The following is a 6,478-nucleotide window of genomic DNA, read 5'->3' on the forward strand; positions in this document are numbered from 1 at the left end:
AAGAAAAATATAAAGACTTATTTGCTTACCCCTACTTCATCATGTTAACGGAACTTCAGGTGACCTATTCTAAGGCAACTCCATTAGGGAAAACTTCAATTAGAAAGAGTAAGACACCGTTTCATGATCAGAGAGTAAACACAGATCAGATGGAGGTTACTGAGAAGCCTGTTATTCTTACTTAGCTGAACAGAGAACTCTTTTACCAACAAGAAAGAAGAAATGAAAGTTCATTTGCCTTGCAATTTTCAACAAAGGAACACTGAGTAATCAAAGAAATAATGCCAACTGAAGCTTTGGAATGGTGATTATGGGGGTATGCTCTTTAAACTGTTTTTTGTGTGTTTTTTTTAACTTCAGATACTCCGAAATTCATGGGAAACCATAACCATCATCTCTGCAATATTCTTCCTATTACTTTGAAAAATTATCGTCTCTTCACCCATCCTCCTCATCCACACACAAGTAAGCACTATAAAGTGCTTAAAGCATGACCTGAGACCGATAAGTTTCCTTAAAAAAACATAGTATAGTTTAATATAGTTCTTCTTATGGAGATTTAATTCACACAGAGAACACTGACCTAGCATTTTTAATTTTTTTTCTCCGTTAAACCCTGTCTTTTTTATTTATTCCTTTAGCTGTGTAGAACTCTCATTTACTATTTCTACTGCATTACATTCCACTGGAAGAACCCACTGTATTTATTTTATTTATTGCCTTTGTGGAACATCTAGGCTGCTTTCAATTCTCTGCTTGTGTAAAACAATGCTGAAAAGAGCATCCCGTATCTGCCACCATATGGTTCTATGCATGAGTTTTCCTTTAGGCTGTGAGGCTGTGGGGTGGGGAGTAAAACCAGCAGTGATATTAGATTAATGCACACTTAATTTCATTAAATCTGATGGATTGCTCTCCAGAAAGTCTGTACCAGTTTACATCTCACCAGCAGAGCCCCAAATGGTTCCATTTTTTCACCCATCACCAGCAGCTAAAATTCTCTCACTTTCTTATTTTTGTCAATGTGATGGTATAAAAATTATCACACAATTATTTTAATAACCATTTTTTTCTAATTACTAAAAACATGGGTTCTCTCTTCATCCACACTTTTCCTTTTATTAAATTACATTTTTATTTCTTTTCTCTATCAAGTTTAATGTCTTTTGTTGTTATTGTTAGTGATTTGAAGGCATGGTTGATACCTTGTTTCATTACAGATACTGAAAATACATTCTTCCAGACTGTTAATTTTGACCATAATATCTTACCTAGAACAGAAATCCATAATTTTGATCTGACCTAATCCACAAATATTTCACTTTACCATTTATTATTTTTCTCATTCTTCAGGTTATCAGTCTTATTTTTGTGTGAGCAATCTGATTTATAAAAAGATACAACAAAATTCAAAATGATACAAAATATCAACTGCAAAACAACATCAAAAAATGAGTGTATTGACCATACTCAGCTAATAACAGAGCAAATGTGTAAGTAGAATAATTCATGCAATAGCGTATTGCTCTATGAACTGGCAACAGAACAGGTTGGTAAAGGCAGAGGAGCTCTCTATCTTTTAAGAATTAGAACTGAGGGGCTCTAGAACCATCTGGTATCTGCTCAGTATTGTACCTACAGTTACAAACATCTATGATGAGAACTCCAGGGATCTTCCAGATCCTTCCTTTAAGGTCTTGGTGTCCACCATATAACACTTGTGCTGAGTTACTCTCTGTGTTAAGCAGTCATCCACACCCTTTGTGTGTTCACGGTAATTGTTCAACTCTTGGATTCTTGGCAATCGTTAGAGCTACTCGATACTTCTGCTCTAATTTCTCAATTTCAGCCATTACACAGTTATACAGGGATACACTTGGCAAACAGATGGTCCATCACTGACTGTACTAGGTCAATTTTGTGTTTAATGGAAAAGTTGAAAGGTGGTATCAACCAGGATGGGGTCAGGTGGGCTCAGCTGTGTGTTATATTGGAAGAATAAGCAGGAAGGATGTTGAGGGACTTCTCTTTCCTTGAATGCACTGAGATCTCTCTTTTCTTTCTTTTTAGCTTTTATTCTATCCTTCTCTTTAAGCTTCTGATCTCAGAGACTAAGCATTCACTTCATGGTCACATACTTTCTTGCTTTCTTTTGCCTCCCCCTGTTCATGCCATACTCTTCCTTAGTCCTTCCTCTTTAAAACAACTTTTTCATTTGGCTTTCAGGACTTGACTTCCTTTAGACTCATTTTAACCATTTCTCTGGCTAAACTTTAGACTCCTTCCTTTATTCTTTTTCAATTCTCCCTCTGAGTGTTCCCTACAGCTCCATCCGCACTCTTTTTATTTTTTTCCTACCTCTACCCATTGCACAGGAAATTGCACCCATTCTCAAGGTTATGATTAACATCTACATGCTGAGTCTCACATTCTGTCTCTAACCAACACCCTTTCTCTAACTCCAGGCTGGTACATCTAACTCCTCAGTGAGTCACAAATGAGACAGTTCTGTTGGAGAAGCAGAACCAGGAGGAGATACATTGTTGCAGTCAATTGGCTTGTGGGATAGCGGACTCTGACTAGGAAAGTGAAAATCTGTAGGGAAGGCCATCAGGACTGCAAGCTGGAACTCTCAGCCAAGGGCTCAAGTTACTATCCACAGAAGCCAATGACTTCCTATCAGCCCAGCCCCCAGCGCGGCGCCCACTCCGCTGCTGTCCCACCGGCTGCAACTCCCGGTCTCGGGCAAACACCGGGAAACCACCCTGGCCCTCAGCACACTGCTCCCAACAGCCGAGAAGCACGAACACCTGTCACAGCAGCACCTCTCCCATTCTTCATCCCCAAAAAGGAAACAAACACTTGAGAACTCAGCATTACCTGAGAGCCCGACAGTCTGTCGGCACCCATTTCCTTTAAGTGCTGCCCTACCACACGCTGAACCAAGGACAGTGTTGCCTCGCTATCGCCGTCCATCTGGTCCACCCGTGCCTGCAGTTTCTGAAGCACAGCGGCCAGTTCTCTAAGCTTCTCATCGTGGCTGCGACACTGTCCAGACAGCGAGGTCAGCTGTCTTTCCACTTCGCTCCTCTGAAACCAGCGGAAAGCCTCGTCACCGTCCTACAGCAGTGAGAGCAATTCCAGCAGCACATCAGGCCTGGTGTGAAATGACCTCAGAGCACAGTATCACAGTGGAACGTCCCTACAACATGTGTGGAGCCGTTAAGGCACAGGACAGGACCACGTCCATCCTCAGGGATTTTCCTTACAGGGCAGACTACAGGGGCCTGTCTTTTCTTCTTACTTTCTGTCTTTTCCAAAGTAATTATGGCTACTATTTTTTTTTTAAAGATTTTATTTATTTATTTGACAGAGAGAGAGACAGCCAGTGAGAGAGGGAACACAAGCAGGGGGAATGGGAGAGGAAGAAGCAGGCTCTCAGTGGAGGAGCCCGACGTGGGGCTCGATCCCAGGACTCCCGGAGCACGCACTGAGCGGAAGGCAGACGCTTAACGACTGAACCACCCGGGCGCCCCTATTCTTTGTTTACATATCGTCTGTGGCTGCTTTCATGGTATGGGGCAACATTGAGTAGTTGTGGTAGGAACCATATGACCTGCAAAACTGACAATATCTTTTATTTAGCCTTTTATAGAAAATGTTTGCTGACCAATGTGTTAAAGAAAGCCCTTGGAAACTGTCATTGTAAAAACTGTTCTGCTTTCTTTCTACAGTTGTCCCAGTGTCCATTTGGCTTTGAGGTGAAGACAGAATTTGGTCTTGGGGTTGTGAGAGAAAAACCTTCCCCCCAAAATACAAGTAGTCATGCCTTCTTACAGGTGCTTACATTTAGATAACAAATCTACTTAAAATCGTTTAACATAAATTGCAAAGCAAACTTTGAGCTTTTAGAGCCCTCTGGGAATCATTCATTTGATTCATTAGCTGTTAAACAGATGTCCTCACATTAGAATTTCAGGGTCCATAAAATGTGATAAGATCTGGGAATGCATCTAAAACAGAGACCATTAAAGACCAGCTCTCTTCATGTGAGTTTCTCTTAGCTCTTCTCCTACCCCAACCCCCACCCTGGGCCCCTACTTTGTCTCCTTCTTTTGCTTGTTTTTGCTGCCCAGGTACTCACTGGTAAAGCTCTCATCAATTTTTTTTTCTATTTTTTTTTAAGATTTTATTTATTTATTTGACAAAGAGAGAGACAGCCAGCCAGAGAGGGAACACAAGCAGGGGGAGTGGGAGAGGAAGAAGCAGGCTCACAGCAGAGCAGGGAGCCTGATGTGGGGCTCAATTCCAGAGTCCTGGGATCACGCCCTGAGTCGAAAGCAGACACTTAATGACTCAGCCACCCAGGTGCCCCTCTCATCAATTTTCTTACCATTCACCTACAAAAATTAACAATCCCAGATTCATATATTTTATGGTTCAGAAATATTTAAAATATATATATTTTTAGATTTATTATTAAAAATAGAATTTCTTGCAAGGTAAAATAGGAGGTATTTAGAGGAAGTTTCTATTTAGGCGGTAGTTTCAATAAAGATATTATAAAAGTAAATGGGTTCCTGTTGATTTATATTCTTGTTATATGGTAAATACTTTGTTAAGAAGTATTGCATAATATATGATTCAATAAATATGGGGAATTAGTGGATATTAAATTATTTATCTGCTTTAAAATGTTTTTGTAGTTTAAAAAAGAAAAAAAATCCTCTTTCCCATTGGCATCAAATTTATCCCTTTATTTTTATTTGAAACATCTATGTCTGGGAAGTCTATATATGAACTCATACAATAACTAAACTGGAAATTTCTTCATTCATCAAACATTTTCTCAAAAGCTACAAAGTTATAAACTTTCTGCAAGTGACTGAGGATACAAAAATAGTTCCAAATTTTAATAATATAATCATTAAAAACTGTAATATTGACAGCAATAATTATCAAAATATAAAGGCAGCAGACAAAACTATATTCAGAGAACTACTTCTGGATTTAAATTTTTTCATTTTTAAAGGAATAAAAAATAAAGATTTCAGCTTAAGAAGAAAAACGATAAGGGATGCCTGGGTGGCTCAGTTGTTTAAATGCCTCCGGCTCAGGTCATGATCCCAGGGTCCTGGGATGGAGTCCCACATCAGGGTCCTTGCTCAAGGGGGAGTCTGCTTCTCCCTCTACCTGCCACTCCCCCTGCCTGGGTGCTCTCTCTGACAAATAAATGAATAAAATCTTTAAAAAAAAAGAAAGAAAGAAAGACAATAAGAAAACAAAATTAAAGAAGAAAACAGGGGCTCCTGGATGGCTCAGTAAGTTGATGATCTGGCTCTTGGTTTCTGCTTAGGTTATGATCTCATGGATCCTGAGATCTAGCCCTCAGCTGACTCTGGGCTCAGCACGAGTCTACCTGAAGTTTCTCTCCCTCTACCCCTCCCCCTATTTGTGCAGGGAGGAGAGAGCTCACTCTCTCAAATAAATAAATCTTTTTAAAAAAGGAAAATAAAACAATTAAGAGAAAGCCAAAAACTACCAGTTTTTTTTAATGAAAAATAGTATTGTTAAATCTAAGAGCTGGATTTTGGATAAAGGGGTCCAATACCACATGAATATAAGTGGTAGAAGAAAATGATCTCCAGACCAAACTAATCAATTAAAAAGAGAAAACTAATTAAACCAAGGATGATGAAGGGATATAAGAACGCACAGAAAGAGTTAAAAATAAATTATAAGTGAAAATATGCAAATATATGTTGATCTATGGTAACCTCATTTTAGAAAAACATATGACTATAGTTTTCAAAGTCACTTAGTTATATTCCCAACTGGTAACTTTACCTATAATTTGTTTTTAAAATTCTATAAAATATTCCTTTAATAATTTTACACATATTAACTAGAAGTAAGAGAAAGATCCTTCTATCCTGAGATAAAACAGAAAGCAACCTGAGTGAGTTCCCATATACTCCCTGCCCCTCCACATGCATAGCCTCTCCCCCTACCGAGATTCTTGACCAGAGCAGAACATTTTTTTCCAAATGGACAAAGTTACATTGACACATCAGAATCACCCAAAGTCCATAGTTTACTTTAGGGTTTACTCTATGGTTTTTAACAAATTTATAATGACATGTATCTACCACAATAGTATTGTACTTTAAAATAGTTTCCCTGTCCTAAAAATACTTTGTGCTCTGCTTATTCTTCCTTCCCTCTCCCCTAATCCATGGCAATTACCGATTTTTTTTCTGTCTACATAGCTTTACCTTATCTAGAATAGCCTATAGTTAGAAACATATAGTATCTGGCCTTTTCAGATTGGCTTCTTTCACGCGCAAATATGCATTTAAGATTTTTTCATGTATTTTGATGCCTTGTAGCTCTTTTCTTTTTCTTTTTCTTTTTTTTTTTTTAGCACTGAATAATATTCCATTGTCTGGATGTACCACATTTTATCTATCCATTCACA

The 6,478-nt window shown here is 38.6% G+C and overlaps 1 pseudogene; it reads right to left on the reverse strand.

Moving 5' to 3' along the window:
* Positions 1 to 1,586: 1,586 nt before the first annotated feature.
* On the reverse strand, positions 1,587 to 2,402 carry LOC103674299 (annotated as a pseudogene).
* Positions 2,403 to 6,478: the final 4,076 nt, after the last annotated feature.

This window comes from Ursus maritimus, unplaced genomic scaffold (genome assembly GCF_017311325.1).
Source record: "Ursus maritimus isolate PB19 unplaced genomic scaffold, ASM1731132v1 scaffold_14, whole genome shotgun sequence".
Classification (NCBI taxonomy): domain Eukaryota; kingdom Metazoa; phylum Chordata; class Mammalia; order Carnivora; family Ursidae; genus Ursus; species Ursus maritimus.